Raw genomic sequence first — 22,856 nt, 5'->3', positions numbered from 1 at the left:
AGCACTCTGGAAGGTTTGGCTGAGTCCCAGAGCCAAGAACTCTGCAGCCCCAAGCTGTGTTTATGCCTCAGAGGCCCTTGGGCTTTGGGGGATTTTAATCACTTTCCAAACAGATGCATTTCTGTCAGGATGGACAAGGTATTGAAATTGCACTCTGCCCAGTAGAACCTAAATTCCGTTTGGTCATAAAAGTGTTCATTTTTTTGCTTCCAACAAAGAAAATAAGTGTATAACATCGTTTCTTTCAACTTCATTCCTGTTTCCACAGTTTCATTTCTGACCAGAAGTCAAGAGACTGCTAAACTCTAATCTCAAATTATGAATAACACCTTTTTGGTTGAACGAGAGGGTTAAACAGAAGCCAGTATGTAAGACAGCAGCAAACTGTCTGTGCACAGCAAGCTTGTACTAGTGTGTGTGTCTCTGTGCAAGGAAAGGATGTGTATGTGTGTGTGTATGAATGAGTATGCTTTACCCACAGGCAACATGCGTCTACTTCTTATTATCTGATAAGGTCCATACTGTGCTACTTAATTGCAAACATTGGCCTTCACACAAAAATAAAAGTTACTTTTAATTGAATAGAACTGTCCTAGGAAGAAGGAAGGTGGGAGTTTAAGTTAAAAATAATAAAATAATTTTTTGTACCTTCCTGCTGCCAAGAAAACATCATATATACAGTCAGATAACTGACTTGTATTGCTTTGTAAGCCTGGCAGCCTTCCTCTTTCTCTCTTGTATTTCTCCTGTATTATGTATTGCCTTCTCTGAAAAGCCCATAGAAGGCAAATCTGGTGTTTTTATTGTGTTGAAATGATTCTGGTAAAACAGGTTCTAAATAAACATAACAGGATCAAGAAAAGCAGCTGGATCTGGTTTAGACGTATAACAGATGGGAAACATTAAACTGCAGAAGGAGAGAGCAAACCTTTGACTCTCTGATACAGACACCATTGTAGTTACAGGTTGTGACCATTTCCAAGAGCTGCGAGCCACCAGCCTTCATCAAACTGTGACACTGAGTTCGAAGTGAAATTGTCAAGAGAATGGAATTGACGACAGATGTCCTTTAGAGGGTCAGGAAGAGAGAGGATGAAGTTGTATCTAGTTGACTCAAAATTTTGGTGAGATAAATATGGTATTTTCTGAATAAATCTTTGGTGATTAAAGACTCTCTATAAAAAAAATTTGCCTGTGCAAATAGCTATTTTAGAACTTGTGTAGAGCAATGTTGCTATGTTTTCTACTCTTGTAGCCTCTGATTCTTTCGGCTATATGAGTCAGGATGTAAACACTGAACATTGTTAACAATAACAAATTGTTTCACTAGCTCTAGTCTTTGTGGAATCTTCCCTCATCCCAGTGTTTCTGGAAACATCCAAGGTTTTTTCTAAGTTACCTGATAAAACCCCTTTTAGCTCCCAGTCGGCTCTTTTTCTTCAACTCTTAACTTTTTAAGGGGCCTATTGCTGAGAACCTCAATTCTCAGCAAGTCTTATGAGAGCCCTTTTCAACGGCTGCAGTACACTTACAGTGTGTGTGAGTTAATATGTTGGGACCCTTTTGGTCACAAGTGACAGAAGCCCAGACTAGCTGATGAAATTTTACCCAGACTGGTTGATGGAAGCCAACGAGGGGATTGCAGCCCTCGCAAGGGCATGAGGAATCAGACTAATCCCGCCTTATCAGGAGCCTTTCTTTCTCATCTCACCTCTTTGCCTCTATTTTATTCTCATCTTCAGACCAGCTTCCTCTTCTCCAAACCACATACTAGTAGTATCTAATCCTTGCATTTCATAATCCAGGCTCCCCAGAGAGAGGGTCAACTCTCTCAGGGCTAGAATTTTCAGACAAGGAACTTGTGGGCTCATTGTGGGTCAGGTGCTCTCCCCTGGGCTGATCCGCTGTGGCTGTGGGGTACTAATACTCTGGTTGGCTCAGCGAGAGATGGCATGTCCCACTCTTGGACCAATCAGTGGTGGTCAGCCAGCAAGATGAGGGGGTTATGTGGCTACTAAATGATATGTGATTAGGAGTCACATCTGTCTTCATCACTACTGAATAGACCTTGTAAGTAGGCATTCTAAAAATTGTGGAAAGAATGAATTATGTGTGTGCATGCTTGTGTGTATGTGTGTGAGTGTGTGTGTGTGGGTGTGTGGGTGAGTAATGTAGCGTGATGGGTAGTAGAGAAAAAGGGCTTTTATACACTTCTAACCATGCCATGTCTCACTGATGCCCAGAGTGACAACACAACCAAACTGAAGGTATTCCGCAGCTCCAACATCCTGCCGATTTTTAACAGTATCGAATCTCATGGCAATCTCCTCTAGGTTCTGGGCTTCAGTGAGGCAAGGGGAATTCCCTCCCCATGGCTGCTGCTGCCATGGTCTGTTCACATACGTTGTGGCCGGGCTGGGCTGGAGCTGCTCTTCCGCATTCGTCACTGGCACGTGGGGAGTAATGGTAAATGATGGATGCCTCTGCTCTTGTCCAAGTAGACCACACAGGACAGGCTGTTGAAGTGGGGACAGCCTTCTCTCTTGCTCCCAGATCAAAGGCCCTACAGTGATGTTGGAGGTTTGATGGATTCCTTCAGCATCAACTGTAGGTCTTAGACCTCAATCTCATCTGCTGCTGCTAATAATCCCCTTTCCTTCTGAGACGATGGAGTTCAGACTGCATCAGGTTGTGTTCCTGAGTGACTCTTCCTTTAGGTTAGGTTATTTCCCACATGTCCCCATGTGTTTCAACCAACTCGCGCTGTGATGAGTCTGCTCTGTTCTCTTGACGTGTCTGGATGTGTTCAAATCTTTACGTGCACACGAGTTAGGCTGGAACTGGGACCGGAGAGCAGAACAGGGTTAGTCAAAACACGCCTGCATGTGACGGCCATTTATCCTTTTCAAACACCCTATGCAGGAGAGTGGACAGGACCAACTTTAGATGTGATTGTGAATGCTGAAAAGTGTGTCATTCCGAGCTCCACCTTTCCCTTCTTGTATCCATTTATTTCCCTTCTGGGTGGTGATTGCCCTTTGCCTCAAGACATTGATCCATGTAGGTATTTGCATTTTTAACCTTTTCAACTTTTGCTGCCATATTGTCATCGAAATTGTTGGCTGATGTAATTGTGGGTCACAAAAGTTTCACTTAATGGGCTCTAACCAGGTGAAAGGGAGATGCTCTTTGGGTGGTGGTTGCGGTGGTAGACGCAGGTAGGAGTCAGCCCCAGCCTCTGTCCCCTTTCTTATCCAAACATTCCTTGTGCCCTTGGAGAGAATGAGTCAGGAATAAGCCACCCAGAGAACACTAGAGGAGCTTCAAGGATGGAGGAGTAAGTGGTCATTGTCACTTGCAGTGGTCATTGTCACTTTCAATGGTGAGCGGGAGCTCACCCCCAGAGGGGCGGTCACCTCCACCACCAGCTAGTGTGCTCTCCTCTCTCTTTTTCCCTTCTTCCTTGGCCCGGATGTAAGTCAGTGCTATCTCAGTCTCAATCACTCTTTTTCCAGAGCATGCCTTCAGACTTACTGTGTTTACTTCCTTTATCTTTATCTTTATTTTAGAGAGGGAGAGAGCGAGTGGGATCGAGGGAGGGCAGAGGGAGAGGGAGAGAGAGAGACTCCTAAACAGGCTGCATGCCCACCGCAGAGCCAGATGCAGGGCTCGATCTCGCCACCCTGAGATCATGACCTGAGCTGAAATCAAGAGGCAGAGGCTTAACGGACTGAGCCTCCCAGGTGTCTCTGTGTTTACTTCTTTCAAATTTGAAAATAGTAGCAACACAATGATAAAAATGTGGAAAACAGAAAAAAAATGAAAAACTATGAATGTTCTCCATTCTAATATAAAAAGTTTAATTTTTGTATATAATAATTCCTTTCTATTTTTTTCTCAGCATAATTTTAAAACCATATACAAAAATATGAAATATTTGGATCAATTGGAAGTCCATTTTTCTATCTTTACTTATTCTTACTTATTTTTTTTATACATTTTTGAGTGGTCTTCCTAACCAGTAGGTATGTCTTAAACACAAATTAAGTTAGTATTCGATTATATACCCTCCCCCGATGATATAGAATTGTTCCTTATTTGATTTTAACTTCTGGTCATAAAGTTTCTAACTATTGAATCTGTTTTTAGAAAAATGCTCTTTAATAATAGATGAAATGCTGCCATTGGTTTGGAGCTTAGAACTCCCTTGATAACTGAACTGGGCCACAAGACTGAACAGTTCTGCTGTTTGAGATAGCCCTACACACCCATCCATCATAAAGTTCAGTTGGATAGTTATGTAACCCAATATAAGGGAAAGGGAGAGGAAACATGTATTTCATGTACGATATAGGGCCATAAGGACGTATAATAGAGCAAAAAAGTAATTTGCTGCTTCTCATGCCAGTCCAGAGGAAATTTTGCTGTTTCTTCTCATCTCTCCCTCGATTTTTTTTTTTCAACGTCACCTCCAAAAATATCAAAAAACTTTAGGTAATTTCGTTTTCGTTGATGGTCTGGGTACAAATAACAGCATCTTACTCTTTCAGAATGCAGAAAGAAACTTTGAGAATTAAGCCACTTTCAAGTTATTTTCTAGTCCTCGTTCCCAAATGAACAAACCCCAGATCAATTCCCTACTGTTTCAATTAATTATCTGAGACTATTTCAGGTCAATATGGATTATTTTGGTCTCGATTGTCTTGAAATCACACCTTTGGTATGTACTTCCATTTACCTAAGAGAGGAAAGTTTATGTATCACAGCAAAAGTCTCAACGATTGCTTCAGAATTCTGTCCCACAGTGAAAGCTGGTTTTTCAAGTTGTCTGTCTTGAAAGAAAGCCAGAAAACATCCTTGAATCATTACTGGCTTAATTCTGGAGCTCTGCTTGCTGTGGCTTTAAGTGTAGCATTCATTAGCTCTGCAACACAAATGTCTGTCCTCTGAATGGGAGTGAACCGTGGGGATTTGCTGAGTCCCATGGGATCAACCACTTTTGGGCAGCCTGTGTCTTCAGAGACCAAGGGACTGGCTGTGGAGGGGAGGCACTATTTGCCTCCTTTTGTTTTCAACGTGGGCGAAACCCCCAGTGTATTTGATTACAAGATTATTAAATTTTATTTGTATCCATAAACAATTTTAAGGAAAATTTATATGAAGCAAGTAATTTGAGAGACAGCTATTTTGGTTTGTGGCTTTGAATTCTTTCCTCTTGGTCTTCATTCTACATCCCCAAATTTATTTCCAATTCGAATTTTCCTGGTAGAGAAGGTTGAGTTGACATTTGTGTTTTGAAGGATCTTTTTAGTCCTAATGGTTCTAACTCTGCCTTTAGGACTGAAAATGGCTTGGCAGGAGAGGCATGCTGTCAAAATGGTAAATGGAAGTTCGGATTTCAAGGTGTGGCCCCTTGATGTATCAGGAGTGAATATTTCATCTTGTCATATTTGAATATCTGAATATGTAATACTAATTTAGGTCATAATTTCAAACTTTTTGGTCTCAGGCCTACTTTACATTTTTAAATATTATTGAGGCTTTCCAAAAACAGTATGGAGGTTCCTAAAAAAGTTGAAAATAGAGCTACTCTATGACCCAGCAATTGCACTATGGGTTATTTACCCCAAAGAAACAAATGTAGTGATCTGAAGGGGCATATGCATCCCAATGTTTATAACAGCAATGTCCACAATAATCAAACTATGGAAAAAGCCTAGATGTCCATCAACAGATGAATGGATAAAGAAGATGTGGCGTGTATGTATATACAATGGAATATTATGCAGTCATCAAAAACGAAATCTTGGATTTGCAATGGTGTGGATGGAACTAGAGGGTATTATGCTAAGCAAAATAAGTCAATCAGAGAAAGACAATTATCATACGATTTCACTTATATGAGGAATTTGAAAAACAAGACAGAGGATCATAGGGGAAGGGAGGAAAAAATGAAATATGATGAAACCAGAAAGGGAGACAAACCCTAATAGACTCTTAATCTCAGGAAATAAATTGAGGATTGCGGGAGGGGAGGGCAGTGGAAGGGATGGGGTGGCTGGGTGGTGGATATTGGGGAGGGTATGTGCTATGGTGAGCGCTGTGAATTGTGTAAGACTGATGAATCACAGACCTGTACCCCTGAAACAAATAATACATTATATATTAATTAAAAAATAAATATTATTGAGACTTCTTAAAGAGTTTTCGTTTATCGGGTTTATATTTATCAATATCACCTTAGAAATAAAAACTGAGAAACTAGAAAAATATCAATTCATTTAAAATTCTAGAATAATTAACCAAATACATGTCCTGTAAATAACATTTCTGTGCAAATATTAAGCTTTTCTAAAATAAATGATAAGAATGACATTGTTTCAGACACCTGGGTGGCTCAGTTGGTTAGGTAGGCAACTGCCTTCAGGTCATGATTCTGGAGTCCTGGGATCGAGGCCCACGTCGGGCTCCCTGCTCAGCAGGGAGTCTGCTTCTCCTGCTGACCTCTCTCCTCTCATGCTCTCTCTCTCTCTCATTCTCTCTCTCTCAAATAAATAAATAAAATCTTTAATAAAAAAAGAGAATGACATTGTTTCACATTTTTTCATTTCACATTTTTGAAATTTTTGTGCTTGGTACAAGACAGATGAATTTTCATATCTGCTTCTGAATTCAATCTGTTGCAATATGTTATTTTGGTTGAAGTACATACAGATATATAGTTTGAAAAGGGTATGTTAGTAGCCCTTAAAAGGTCATTATGAGTAATCTTTTTTGATATTACCCCTACACTAGACAAGTGTTAGTTTTTTAAAGGTTAGTTCCAATGTGGACTCAGAAGCCGTGTCAATGCACCTGTTACATTCGAATCTTTTTGTCTATCTTGTAATGTGACTGACTGTTTTAACGATGCTTGGTTTTATAACATCATGTGCTAGTTATTTGGAAAATATTGGTTCACTGAGTTATGCATATTTTCCAAATGTTACACATTTTATTATATAATATGATGAAATCACATTCATTTATATCACCACAGATCCTGTCAGAAAAACCGTTCTGTATTACAAAGTTGTCAACCTCAATGTTGGGTATGAGGTGTTCAAATTGCTAATTTTTGTTGAAAGCTCAAATTCAGTCACTGGCAACAGATAGTATCTGTTGTTTTCCTTAAAGCACCAGGCTTCCATTATTCATTATTGAGAAAATGTCTGTCAGATACCCAACCTGAGTAACCGTAATAAGAAAATAAGAACTCTCTGGGAACTTTCAGGCAAAATGATGTTCTGTGAAAAGAGCAGCTGGTTTGGATCACAACCTGGATGTGTGAGTGTTCCTCAAGACCAACACTGTTCTACACTAAAAGCAGAGATCTTAAGAGTTCTCATCACAAAGAAAAAAATTGTTGCCATATGTAGTAAAGGATGTTAAGACTTATTGCGATCATCTCGCTATTTATATAAATGTTGAATCAGTATGTTGTACACCTGAAAGTAGTATGTTATATGTCAATTGTATCTTAATAAATTTAAAAAAACCTTTAAATAATAAAGAAGTGGTATATGTTTATGTCCCATTTTTTTCACACAGACAATTAAAAATATGTGTACTTAAGACTTAACTTTTAATAAAATTAACAGTTCTATTGTTTTTGAAAGACATCATTAAATGAAACAGCTATTCAGATATTCATCATTAGTATTACTTTATTTTGTTTTTTGAAGTATAGTTGACATACAGTTACATTAGTTTCAGGCCCACAGCATAGTGATTCAATTTCTCTGTACCTCTGTTCTGTGAAAAGAACAGAGGTACAGCAAGCTACACTTGCTCACCGCAAGTGTAGCTACCACCTGTCACCCTACAATGCTATCACAGTTTCATTGACTGTATGCCCTGTGCTGTGACTTTTATTCTTGGGACTTACTCATTCCATAACTGGAGGCTTATATACCCCTCTCTCCTTCAGGCTTTTTGCCCATGCTCCCAACCCCGTTTCCTCTAGCAACCATCAGTGTGTTCTATGTATTTGTTAGTCTGATTGTGCTTTTTGTTTGTTTTGTTTTGATTTGAGTGCATATATGAGTGAAAATATATGATATTTGTCTTTCTCTAACTTATTTCACTTACCATTTTACCTCTAGGTCCATCCATGTTGTAAATGGCAACATCTCACTCTTTTATGGCCAAGTTATATTCCATTGTATATACACACATAATATTTTTATTCATTCACCTATTGATGGATTCTTGGGTTGCTTCTATATCTTCCCTGTTGTAAATAATGCTGTAGTGAACGTAAGGGTGCCTGGGTGTTTTTGAATTAGTGTTTCTCATTGGTAGTATTTTTATTGCACATATGCTTTGTGTATGTTGGGCACCATTGCCTTGAGTTGAGCTTAAGCACTGTTTCTCCCTCTATTGCTTTGTACTATCAGTTGCAAATGCCAATACTGTGGGAACATCACTAATATGATAGCATTGGTATGAAAATGGTTCTGACTTCATGGCCTTTCTGAAAGTGACTCAGGGGTCCCCAGAGGTCTGTGTACCACACTTCTGGAATCACTGATCTAGATTCTCAACTTGCCTTTTTTTTTGGTCTACATTTTTGATATTCTATAGAAGCAGACTAAGAGAAAAAATACTGAGCATGAAATTTTAATTGTCTTATAGGTTACAAGTTTTAATCTAAAAGAAACAACAATGTGTTTTCCACTGTACAAAAAGAATTTCCAGAAGTCAAAAGCATATAGTTCTCCAATTTATCTTAGACTATGAGGATGAAACACAGAATTCAAGCCTTGCAGTAGTTACTCATTCAACACATATTTTTAAATGTTTACTCTTATAAAGTTACATGGAAATGAAAAATAGAAAATTTAGAAGTGATAAATATATATTCATACAGTTCTATTAAAATGTTTTTTATAATTAATTTAAAATCTATTTATGTGTATGTTCCATAGAGTAATTTCATCTGTTTAAGTGAATAATTACTTTGAGTTTCCGGTAGAGGAATCCTGGTATCAAATCAATTCTGAAACTATGGCCAATGGCTACAAAGTAACTGCTGCTGAAAAGTAAGGAAAAATGTTACATAGAATTTAGAATCCTTGCTACGCAAAGTTCTCTTTCGTCTCTCTCTCCCTCCCTCCCCTCTTTCCTCCTCGTCTTCCCTTCTCTCTCCCTCCTACCCACCCCCCTTTTTTTCTTGCCTCTCATTTGTGGAAAAAAGTTTATTTTAAAGAAATTACCCACAGTGAACTACCTTCAGTTTGATAAAAGCTCCCCCCCATGTTTTTATTTTTATTTTTTAAATTTTTTATTTATTTTTTAAAAGATTTTATTTATTTATTTGACAGATAGAGATCACAAGTAGGCAGAGAGGCAGGCAGAGAGAGAGAGAGAGAGAAAGAGAGGAGGAAACATCTAGACTCCCTGCTGAGCAGAGAGCCCAATGTAGGGCTCGATGCCAGAACCCTGGGATTATGACCTGAGCTGAAGGCAGAGACTTTAACCCACTGAGCCACTCAGGCGCCCATATTTTTATTTTTATTTTTAAAGAGACTGTCTATTCTTGCTAAATTGTATCTCTTGGAATGAATCTGAGATAATTATTACACATCACTCCTACCTTCTGTTTTATTTTTATTTTCCACCTACAAGCACCTCTGTGAATTCCTTTCACATTTATAAGGCTATTCTTAGAGCTCTTCCATATCGCAGCGCTAACACCAACTTACCGGGCAGATGCTCTGCTCTTGGAGTCTAAGGATTGTGTAGTTTTAAGAGCCCTGGAGCCAAGGAGCCTTAAGTTCAAATGAATCGTGTTATCTAATGACTTTGGCCAAATTATTTAACCTCAAAGGCCTTGATTTCTTCATCTATAAAGACGGACTAATATTAGTACCTACTACCTGAGGTTTAATTAAGATAATACACTTCTGGTGCTTAGTTCAGGAATGGCACGTAGTTAACATTTAATATATATTATTATTCCTTCTGAGTCTCAGTGTTCTCAGCATTCAGCATATTAGATTATGTATAAATTAACTCTTTTATGTATGGTTGACTTTTGTGCTAACAAAATTTCTGTAAAAAATTGGCTGCTTAAAAAAAATCTATTAGTGTGAGGAGATCATAAATGTATGTGTACTGTATACATAGATGTCAAAAGAAAATGCAGTTTATGTTCTCTCTTATATAATCTTTTTTGTAAGTACCTAATGTACGCTGAGTAGAAAAATAGGACAATTTATTCTAATCCAATAATTTCCGTTTAATCCAATATATTTAAGTCTTTAGACAACCTGGTTTTGTTTGTTTGTTTGTTTGTTTTGTCTAAATTTTGGTATTTTGGCTTCCTTCTTTTCAACCTGCTTTTCTTCCACATGGTTTCTGGGGGGATTGGAGAGGGGTATGCTGTGGTGAAGGGAAGGAGATAGCCTCAAAGATTTATTTTCAAGGCTGTGGACTGTCTTCCAGTCCCTGTGGAAACACTTCTTGTTTACCTATGGCTTTTCTTCCCTGTAATCCTTAGAGGGCTGAGGTTGTTGTCTACTCTACAAATCAGGGTGAGGGCTAAGTAGCTAAGTAGCTTTTTGGTTATTGGCTATCGGTGACATCCATTCAGTCCCTGAGCACTGCCATCACCACCCTGATTCCTTAGGGTCCCAAAGGAGCTGAATTTGTGCACCACTTTGGGGTCAGGTGGGAATATCCATTTTAGGACCACTCAACTGAGAACCTTCTACTGCCTAATCTCACTGTGCCACAACTCTTACTCTTACTACCACTCCTTCCCTCATGCAAAGAAAGATGAAGTCTTCATGATTCAGGCATTCTCTGAAATCAAATATGCTTCTCCTGTCCAGAGCTTTGCTTCAGGAGAGCAGGACCCACGTGTCTCATCTACTGGATTTCCAACCTTCTTTATCTCATACCCTGAGTTTTGTCTTCAGGGATACCAGCCTTGACTCTCCATATTCTTAAAGTGGTTTTTGTGATTTAGCCTTCTCTCTTTCTCCTGACAGTCTGCCTTTCAAGCCCACTCTCTCCCTTTCAGAGGTCAAGAAAGTAGCTCTGAGATTTGGCACTGGTAAATGGTGTCTTTGAGGCTATTTCCTCTCCCTACAGCAATAACTCAGGGCTCAAATTGCTGAAGAAAAGGTGGAAGGACTTCAAGGGGAAATTAAGAACATTGTTTTAATATTTACAAAATAATGTCCACCGTTAGGTTAATTTGCCAATGTTTGTTTAACTACAAAACCCATACTTCCCCCCCTGAACCTATTTGGCAGTGGGTGAGCTTGTGGTCTTTCAGGGCAAGAGAGAAGAATATCAGAAATCAGATGATTAAAGAAATTGGAAGCAGCTGGAATTTAGACACAAAGAGTGAGACTGAGATTCTCTGAGAGCAGTTGTGCCAAGAGTTACTACTATAAAACTATAAAACTGGTATTCCCGAACATTTTCTGATGTTGTCTCAAGATTTAAATATCTCCATTTTAAATGATTATTAGTAAAAGGACTACTGGCAATCCAACCCATACAGATTTCTCCCAAAATAATTAGGATATGATTTAAAATATTGCCAGGTAGAATTTCTTTAAAATTTCAACATTTGCTTTGAGACCACCTTAAAAGAACTAGGCTGCGGGAGTCAGTCTGTCTGGAGTTGAGCCCTAGACCACACTCAAAGGGCACGTGAGAACTTCAGTTTTCTGATCTATAAAATGGAGACTGTAACAGTCAACATTTATTAAGTGTTTTCGTATGCCAGACACTCTTCTAAGCACAGACACATTAATTTGTGTAATCTGTGAATAAGCTCAGGACATATTGTTACAAGATTTGTTTGCAGATGACAAAACTGGGTCTCTCAGAGATTAAATTACTTGTGCCCGGTCATATATAGTTAGTTAGCGGTGAAGGTGGAGTTAGAGTCTGGGCGCAGTGTGACTCGAGATCTGAATGATAATGGCTAACACACTTGGACATACTCTATGCCAGGCACTGATCTAAAAATTCCGTATCCCCTAAAATAGGAACTACTTTTATCCCATTTTACAGATTAGAAAACTGAGCACAGAGAGATTAAGCATCTTGATCAAGCGGACATGCTCAGTAAATATAGAGCGAGATCCACCTGGTCTGGCTTCAGTCTGTGCTCTCAATCTCTGTGCTCTACTGTCTCAAAGGGTTTTCATGGGCAATCACTAAGAAGATCCATCCAACACTTAGCCCTGTACCTGGCACAGAGGAAATGTTCCATGAAATGAAGTAATTATTATCAACCAGGAAATCCTATAAATTGGCAAATGTGATTGAGGTCATTGAATCATGGAGTGTTCTGTGCAGGGAGATCTTTTGTTATATGTGCTTTTCTGGTGACTTTTCTCATGATTTGGTTTTGTGTAATTTCCTTCATTCATTCATGAATTTGTTCAGTCAGTCAGTCTTGTCTCACACGTTACTTTTACTTTTAGTATGCTAACGCTGTGCCAAGTGATGGTGTATGATGTCTAGATACTTCTTTGGAAAAAGACTCATAGATTCATTGTACTGAAATTCAAGAAGCACTAAACAGCTTTAAAAACAAATTCTGTATTAGTAGTTGAAATTCTCTCACTAGCTAATTTCAGTTGTAGGGAAGGGACTTGTTCTGGGATTTGGTGACGCCGAGGAGAGATATCATTTGCCTCCTTCAGGCTGTTTTTGCACTGATCTTGCAACATCTCCCCACTCCTAACTGAGATGTTTTATCTCTTACTCTGAAAACTGTTTGTGCCCAAACCTTAATGTCCAGCTCACTGTTATTTCCTTAGATGTTTGATTTTATTTTTGATTTCCGATTTTCCTGGCATGTAAAAATTTATTTTTGTCATGTGTTCACCATCCAAACTTATGCTTTTGGTCCTTCCTTCTTGCCTTCGTTTAAGGCCAAAAAAGAGACACTGGCTATTTTGACAACCTTAACATGAACTCCAGGAAGGTCACTGACAGCATGACCTTTGTGACCAAATCCAAGGGCCAGAACCTCATTATTGTCTTTGATAAAATTCAAACAACCATCGTCGGATATGAATGCTGTGATTTTTCAATTTTTCTTATTGTTTTGCCATTCTTGATCAGCTGGACCCCGACATATTTCCTATAGCAGAATTTGGCTGTTTGGCTTCAACCCTTACTTTTTCCAGCATGATTTCCTTTGTATGGGAAGTTCCTTCGAAAAGGCTTGGCCTTTGGGGCTGGACCCAAATGGGCATTCTTGGACAATTTATCATGCCACTTCTGATCTCATCTGTGGCTACGGAGTTTCCTGGCAGTAGGAAGACTGTGACACTTGCCCGGTCCCTCCCTGGCGCCACTGGCCAGAGCAAAAGAGAGAAACAGCACAGGAAGGAGCCACCTATCATTTCCTTAAATATTTTTAAAACACGGCTTCTGTTCTAAATGCCATTTTGCTTCTGCTGAGGGGTTAAGAGAGAGTTTGTGGAACCTAAAAAGCACAGGTTTTAGAATCAGAGCACAAGTTCTAAGCCAGTTCTCTTGGCTCTTTGACCACTAGTAAATGGTTTAACTGTGTTAAACCTCCGTGCCTGTATTTGAATGGAGACAGCAATTTCTGCCCTGAAAAACCTTGCTGATGGAAGTGGGCAGCGAATGGCAGAGCCTCCAACCAGCGCTGCTCTCTAATGCACCTGGCTTGCGCTATGTATTTCTATCACACTATTTTTATCTTTATAATTCTAAGAAATTGTAATTTCATCTCTTTTAACTTGAAGTCATAAACAGGAGGTCATTACTTTTCCAAATCCGTTTTCTTCTGTATAGTGAATCTTGTTCTTCTTCCCACTTTTCAAGTGTTGGTAGTGGCAGAAACACCTGTTTCTGGTGCAGTGTTAGGCTGTTAAGGGAGAATTGCTCTTTATCACTGTGGGTACCAGGGCAATAGATTTGACAGGGTGACGAGGGGAAAAGGAGACCTAAGAGGAAATTTAACACAATGAAAAGGGTGAGGGCAAGAATAACGAAACAGATTTCAAAACTGTTGTGAATATAAGAGCAACCAGAATCAGAACAATGAGAACTGCCTTGACTTTTGCAAGCTAACATTTGAAATGATAAAACGATTGAATCTTAGAGTTTGAGAGGATCTGATAAACCCAAGGGAGTCTGGCACCCACTGCAAGAATCCCATCCACAGCCTCTCTGCTGTGGGCCCCCCAGCCTGTCTTGTTGGAGAGAAAGGGCTCCTATCTTCCTGAAACATTCTTTTTTCTTCTTCTTCTTCTTAAATTAACATAAAATGTATTACTTGTTTAAGGGGAAGAGGTCTGTGAATTGTCAGTCTTACACAACTCACAGCACTCACCACAGCACATACCGTCCCCAATGTCCATCACTCAGCCTCCCCATGCCTCATATCCCCCTCTGCTCCAGCAACCCTCAGTTTGTTTCCTGAGTTTGTGAAATGTTCTAAGGCAGTTCCCCAGGGCTACAAGGTGTTCTATTGGTCTGAAGGAGATGCCCTTTCACAAAATCTACCATTCTCAGAATGATCACATAATTGTTCTTACTTCTTATATGAAAATCCTTCAAATATTCAGAGACAGCCCTTCCTTCAAATTAAACAACGTTTCTCTTAATTGATCTCTATGGCTTGCTAATGTTTCCCTCAGAATGCAGAGCCCAGAACGGACCTGATTAACAAGTATTTTTTCATGCAGATTGTTGTCACACTAGATCTACTGGCATGAGGATTTTCTTTTAATCTAAAAGAAGATTTTATGAATACCTGAATCAGAATTCGAATTGAGACCCAAACGATTTCAAAGATAGGCTATTCCCAGCACTATATTATTCCACTATAACCTAAATTCTGGGCGCAAGAAATTGATTTTTTCCAAATACCCAATGTTCCTCACCATAATTCTCCATACGTGGTCATTTCTGCCTACAAAGTTTCACACATTTTTGTCCTGGTAAATATTAACTCAATCGTCTCTACGCAGGACTCTACCTTTTGCTCTCCAGGTTCCCTGACACCAGACAGGTGTTCGTACTTTCTGAGCCCGTAGACCTCGCACACATCTAGAGAGAAAAGGTGGCCACAAGGGTCCAGGTTATGGTCATTTTTAAGTCTGCTTGATTTTACTTAAAATAACTTAAACCTGCAGAGGACTGACCATGTCAGTTATGCTTTTGAAACAAAGATATTTGAGCCAAATATTCTTGCAGGATTTATTCATTTTAAATGGAGCTGGAGGAGCACCTGGGTGGCTCAGTTGGTTAAATGTCTGCCTTTTGCTCAGGTGATGATCCCAGGACCCTGGGATCGAGCCCCGCATCATGTTCCCTGCTCTGCAGAGAGCCTGTTTCTCCCTCTCCCTTCCGCTCCCCCTGTTTGTGTGCTCGCGCTCTCTCTCTGTCAAATAAATAAATAAAACATTTGAAAAGTAAAGGAAAATGGAACTGGAAATATTTCAGGAGCAGATAGAGGTCTTTAAGTATTTCTTTTTTTTTTTTTAATTTCAGAAATCGTACAAGTCTCCCCAAATATATCTGTTTTTCTAAAAATTTTCAGTAGAATTAAAGTTTATTTTTTTAAATAATAGAAACAACATAGGTCACCTTTGGTGTTTGGTGCTTCTGGATATTTTTAAGCAAGGAAACATTTTAGAAGTTTTTTCACTTTTTAAAAGATTAGGTAGCTTGCATTCTATCAAGACATATTTTATTATATATTTTCTCACTGTATATTAATCACAGAAATGAGTATTTTACTTAATAATATTTAGCAGACACATTTACCAAGGCTAACTAACATTTCTCCTGGGAACTTCCCTGAGGATGTTCTTGTTTCTGGCTTTTGAGGACAGTAAGACTGCATGATACCTAATGACCAAGAGGATTAATTTACATTATATTTAGAAACATAACCTCCTACATGTTCCTGCATTCAAATGGTAGCCAACAGTTTTAGCTTTTGCAAAAACAGCTTTATTTTCTTTACCTAACATGCAGAAACACTACCTAGGTATTCGGTTTTCTGGTTTGGTTATCATGATTATTTTTCAGCCACCATTTTATTTGAACAGCGCTACCGTGATTTCTGGTTTTTTTTTTTTTCTCATTTATGATAATAACATGACTTGCTTTAACATGTTAATTAAACTCTATGCTTCTCATGATTTTTATTTTCTCAAGAAAACAAACCGATGAAATCTGCAAAGTCCAAGGAAAAAGTCTTGATGTAGTTAAACATCAGAACATTCAGTATGTCTTCTCAGAGCATGTATTGAAGTAATGTGGCACAAGTCTTGTAAAAATAGACAAGTCGTAGCAATTCGCTCTTTAGCACACCATTTATCAGTCACAGGAGAGCATCCAGAGGTACTGTTGAAGTACTTGAATTTCCTGTCCTTATTCTTAAAGTTGCTTTGAAATTTGAGGAGGAGCAGCCTTGCAGCTGCTGGCCAAAGTGTTAAGAGTAAGACATATGCTTAAACCAAAGAATGGTGTTAGATGCTTCCTGAGAGGGACACACAGGGCCTGGTAACTTCATAAATTGCTAATGGCAACAAACCATGGAGATTGTTGAATGATGTTTAGACTCAGGAAATTAAAGAATCAGAGAATCATAGTGACTGAAAAGGACCTCTCTCTGCATTTATTAAGATCGTTTGGGATCATAACTCAAATGCCTTCCAGGTGGGCGATATAAACTAGGCATGCATCATGTGGGAATGGGTGTCTGCCCTAACACACACACCCACGTATGGGGAGAGCAGTCCATTCAGGGACGGCATGCTGCTCCTCTATGGGAATGCTGTCCTTGCTGCATATCGTGGGACTTCTCCCAAAAAGACAGGAATCTGGATTTTCATGTGAAAGTTTCTGGGTCACTTTGCATAGCTGCACCAATTGTGCAAGTACAGCGGACATATGCAGCAGCACATGCTATGCCTATTTGTGACCCAAACAAAAGATTGCACAAGAACTGAATCTGACCCACTGGTAGGCAGTCTGCCCCTTCTGGCTCACACCGTTAGAAAGTTTTTTGTTATGTTTGAAATGAGATCTGTTTTTTAGTAGCTTTGATATCTTGGATCTTAAGGTCGTGTTGGACAAATGTAATTTTTACACCCCCCCACACCAGTGTTTCAAATATTTGAAGTCATTTATCCTATTTCCCTTCTTAAACTTAGGGACTGAAGAGCCAGTCAAAGAAATACATTGTTAGTCTGTTATGAATGAATAGTAATGAATGTCAGCTCAGTATTAGTGCTCACTTCTTCCCCATCCAAATGGTAACAGTTACTTTGATAATGCATTCTAGAATATTGCCTTAAATCAAAGTCAAGACACTGGTCTATTGCTTGGAGACTGTCAATCTCTGGTCTACTCAGCACAAAGTTCTAAAGGTCTGCCACCTGTGGGCTCCTTCCTGCCAAGTCCTTGAACCCATGAGAGCATGGCTGGCAGGATATTTGGTGAGTGGGATCCTAAAACAGTCTGTTGTGTTCGCACCTGGTGTTGAGGGAACTTGGAGGGAATTTAGCCCCTTGGTGACTTCATGAGCTTTAGACTATATCCTTTCTCACTAATTCCCTCTGTGTGTGTGGCCGGTGTCCATTAGGTTGCAAGGACATGCTGAAAAACAAGTAATAAAGATTACTAAGTTTGTGCTGTGTATGGCTCTCCCTATACATTAAGTTGTTAAATCCTCATAATAACTCTATGAAGTGCAGTCTTGCATTTTAGTGACAAGGAAACTAAGCACAAGAAACTTAGCCAAGACCACACAGTTAATTGGTGATAAAGCATGGATTCGCACTGCCTTGTTTTGTAACAGGATGTGTACATCTTATACACATATAAGTGTATAGTTATATGAACTATAGTTCCTATAGTTCATCCCAGGTCCCTGGATCTTCAATATCGACTTAAATTCTCTCACAGACTGGAATGGGGGTGGTGAAAAATACCAACTTTGGTAGAGACTGTGATCTACTCACTGCCATGTGTCTGTCCCTCAGCCAGCCTGACTTCCCCGGGGCTTCACCCCACCTCTCCACCAGCCCACAGACAGCGGTGAACATGCCCATGTGTCCATGCATTGCCATGGAGGTCTTGTTGCTGATGCTAACCTGCTTTGATGCCTCCTGTCTTCAACCAATATTGAACTTGAGGCTCCACTGTCGCTGGAGACCCTGACCGCAGAACTTGGTCCCCTCTGTGTTTGAACCTTAATCTAACTTGACTTGAATGTTTAATCTAACTTGACTTGAGTGTTTAATGGCTCATGTTGGCTTGGAGCCTTGAACCCCAAACTGACAGGTTTGCGTTTGGCTTCTACCACTTAATGGCTATGAGACTTTGAACAAGTGAGATATCTCTTCAAGGTGTACCTCTTAGCAAAATGGAGAAATTATATTTGGATTGGATTAAAAGGATTAAGAAGTAACACACATAAAATTATCTAGTACAGTGTCTAACACAGAAGCCTTCAAAGATACTTCCTATTGCAATAATTTTTATTAGGCAGTAATAACTGAGTAACTCCTAATCAGACCTTTAAAATGTCAGCTCAGCTTTTACCCTAAGCCTCAGGTGTTTGCCCAGGAAAAGATGAAAACACTTGTGATCTTTGTAGCTGGCAACTCCACGCTTAAAGAACTGGGCTTGAAACATGTCCTAACCCATGAGAACAATTGATGAGACATGAGTTTGTTAGGAATGATTAATTGGAATGATCACTTACAGTACATATGCAATGAAAGAAACATAATTTTATTGTACATTTTGTAACTACCATTTTATAAAGAAATTCTGAATGGTTATGCTTATATTTATCTAAGTACATTTTATTTTTAGTTGTGTAATACAATCTAGGGGGTTCACATGAACTTGACTTAAAAAAAACCCACTTATTGGAATATTTGGAAAACCTGGAAAAGTATAAAAAAGAAAATAAAAATGACCTATAATTGCATAAATCAGAGTAATACTTTGGTTTGTACTCTTCTAGTCTTTTTTCTTTATTAATTGTAAAGTAAATAAAGATAAAATAAGAGGAAATACAGAAAAGAATTTCCCAAGTTGTTAAATTGGCTATGAAAGATTTTATTTTAAAGATTTATTTATTATAGAGAGATTGAGTGAGCATGCATAAGCAGGGAGGGAAAAGAGGCAGAGCGAGAGGGAGAGAAACTCAAGTGGACTCCAGGGCTGAGCACACAGCCTGACAGGGCTCCATCTCAGCACCCTGAGAACAGACCTGAGCCAAAACCAAGAGTCAGTCACTTTAACTGACTATGCCACCCAGGTGCCCCTGAAAAACAGATTTTAAATGATGGTATATGAATCCCATCCTATGAGTATATGAGCATATCATATTTAATTAACAAGTTACCTGATAAAATTCCAAATTTTACTTCTATAGAATTGGTATCTTTAAAGGATACAGCATTTCTTTTTCCTTTCAGCATGTGAATCCCCTCCTTATGTTGAGGGACTCCCCCCTACACACATACACCATAGAAGCTGAAAGATGTGGGCTATATCTGATTTCCCAGCCTTCTTTGCTAGCGCATGGGCTCTCTTAGACCTTGAATAGAAGGATGGCACGCTGAAGAAGACGGGCTATGCAGAATTTATGTGCTGAGAAGGGAGGCAGCTAGTTCCCCTTGTGGACAGTGGCAGTGGTGCCAGCAGCAGTCTTGGGGGTGTCACTGAATTAGAAAATATGACTATTTCAAGTCTCTTTATCCTTATTTAAACATGCCCTCTGAAAGACTAATTTAACTTGCATTCCTGCAACCATGAGCATACCCCATCTAAGTCCTTTACTTCTAAAACGTGTTTCCAGAAGACACAGTATCCCAAAGCCATTGCTAAATTGGGGAAAGAGATCATTATGATGTAGAATGTAGTCCAGTCATGAGCAGTGTCACCACAGTGGTCAACAAATAACAAAAATTGAGCACAGAGGACAGGACCACGGTGAGAGGCAGCAAGCCACAGAATGCAGTGCTGGGCATGGGGTGCAATCATTCTCCTCCTGGGCTTCCTCTGGCATCATCCTAGCCACATACCCTGTCTTCGAAGTGTGTATGACTTGGTTCTCTGACATCATTTTATGGATTTGGTCCTCATCTCTGTGATTGGACAGTCTACTGTTTCCTCACACTTTAAGCTAGCTTTCACTTTTTTTAACGGTAGAATCCTGTATTTACTGTAGTGTGTGTGTGTGTGTTTTGACTCGTGTAGCTTTTTATTTATTTGCTTAATTAGAATTGTTAGTGTTTTTGTTAGCATTGTGGTTACATTACAGAGGATTTGTATGCCCTTCTCTAATCCTACTTTTTTCCCTGTGAACTCTGTTATTTTTGGAGTACAGTTCAGCAGGAAAGGAGGTTTCTTAAAAATGCTACATTGGGCTCCAGTAGAAGCACGGGAAATGCCCTTGCTTGCCCAGTCACATCAAATCCCAGAGAGACTTGTTAAACACAGATTTCAGAACCTGCTCAGATCTGATCACAAATCTCCAGGGCATGGCTCTGGCAATCTGTTAACATGTGACCTCGATGACTCTTACCTTATACAAGGTAAGGAGACTGCTTGTTCTGTGGCCAGCAATAGTCAGTGTTTTGTGTGTTGTTGTTTTTTCCCCACATTAACATGGTATTGCCCTTAATTGAAGGCCCTCTGTTAAAAATAATTAACTATAATTCTACCACCTTTATGATATAAATCCATCTAAGTCTGTAGGGTTCTCCAGGCAGTCTGTTTTATTGGCAGTAGGTTTTTCTTTCTTTTTTTTTTTTTTAAAGATTTAATTTATTTATTTGACAGAAAGAGAGACAGAGATGGTGAAAGACAGCACAAGCAAGGAGGAGAGAGAAATGCAGGCTCCCCGCTGAGCAGGGAGCGAATGCAGGCTCAATCCCTGGACCCTGAGATCATGACCAGAACTGAATGCAGATGCTTAACCGACTGAGCTACCCAAGCACCCCTGCAGTAGTTCTTTTAAGGTAAGTCTTCCCAGACTTCATTTCATCTCGTCACACCAATGATGAACCCAAGCAGCCTATATAAGGGACCTGCTCATATCTTTATTGTATAATATAGTAATGATCAACTATGATGTAATAAAATCTTTCTCTTTAAATGATACAGATAGGATAATTGAATTTTTAAGCTGCTTTATAAATACTAAGTGCAAATCTTGTGAAGATGGGGTTCCAGTGATGGGTGAGATAAACAAAGGTGTTGGGGGAAAGGTACTTGTCAAAGTTAAAGAACTTTTAAATGCAATTAAATAGAAAGACACCTTGTGTTTAGAGGTCATTTCTGTTTGCTTGTTTTAAGCACATTTTGTTTGTCTGCTTGGTCTAGTCCTGAATTTTTAAAAGAGGGAATTTATTTTGTTTATTTTTCCTGCCTGAGCTAAAGTATAGAAAAGACACATTGTAAGGCTGTCATAAAAGATTTATTATAAACTATGTAATTTGTTGTAATGCTCAGTAAACTCAGAGTAATAAAGATAAACCAACTCATAATGGCAGTCCTTGAATTCCAGAAATACTTTCCTTCCAAAACAACCTTGTTCGCGGCTCTTCTAGTTCCACCTCTGAGGCTGGAAATCCCTAGTTTATATCAACATTTCCCCGGATTTATTGTGACTTTCTCTGCTTCTTAAAGGGAAACACAGCATATACCAGTCTGTGAGCCATGAGAAAAAGTTGTTTTGAATTGACAACACTCTACTCTCTCCAAGGATTCAAATGTTGATGGATGGAAGGATTGGAATGCACAGAAGTTTGAGCTGATTGTCGTGAAGAACTAAAGCAACACCTTTCAGGGCTTTGAACCAAGAGTGGCCTTGAACTTGGGCTCTCAAAGCACGCACCAGTATTTCTGTAACTTAAGCAGTAAAGTACTCTTTGCCCTCACGGGAACTGTAAGAGACCATCTGTTATGGTGCTATACACAATAATACATTATTTTGGACCTTTTCTTCAATTGAGCCCTTTCACATTTGGAGAATGGATTAAAAAACAAAACAAAACAGTTTTCTCATGACCTGGTTGTTTTTCATCATACCTGGGATCATAAGGGAAGCAGTCTAGGGCACACAAAAGTTTACAGAGCTGATCCTGCCCTGCGGGGAGTTATTCTTATGCCATTTTCAATGAGTCCGGTCAGGATTTTCCAGCTATTCTCTCCACCTACAACAAATACATGAGACCCTAGCAAAAACTATTTTCACTTGTAACACTTCCTTTGTTTAATTATAGGTACACAATATATTAGTTAGATTTGTGTTTGGTGTACCAGAATTATTCCACACAAGCCTGAGAACACTATATTGCAAGTTTATCCTTTGAGACTGAGGAAGAGTTAAGACCCACAGGAACTCTGATTATTTAGAATTTCAAACATTCTTAGATTTTTCTCCTTTTCAACAAAGCATATTTCTCAGTTCGGTCTTTCCACACTCATCTTAAAAGAACTGGTTATTAAAAGGATGCCAGGGGTGACTGGGTGGCTCTGTCGGTCAGGCATCTGCCTTTGGCTCAGATCATGATCCCGGGGTCCTGGGATCGATTCCCTGCATTGGCTTCCCTCCTCAGCGGGGAGTCTGCTTCTCCATCCCCCTGTTCTTGTGCACACAGTCTCTTTCTCCCCCTCCCTTTCAAATAAATAAAATGTTTTTAAAAAAAAAAAAAAAGGATATAATACCTGGGAGCACATTCTGAGTCCAGGGTGCTCATTCCCCACATGCTGGGGTTGACAGCTATTGGTTGATTTCTTCTGTAGGCATTGCCCTCACCCCAAGCCAT

The 22,856-nt window shown here is 39.3% G+C and overlaps 1 pseudogene; it reads right to left on the bottom strand.

The window, feature by feature from the left end:
• Positions 1-12,907: 12,907 nt before the first annotated feature.
• Positions 12,908-22,856, bottom strand: LOC131824130 (small ribosomal subunit protein uS12-like; annotated as a pseudogene).

Source organism: Mustela lutreola, chromosome 1 (assembly GCF_030435805.1).
Source record: "Mustela lutreola isolate mMusLut2 chromosome 1, mMusLut2.pri, whole genome shotgun sequence".
Taxonomy (NCBI): domain Eukaryota; kingdom Metazoa; phylum Chordata; class Mammalia; order Carnivora; family Mustelidae; genus Mustela; species Mustela lutreola.
Note: the sequence above shows the minus strand (reverse complement) of the source record. Positions and strands in the feature narration are given on the sequence as shown.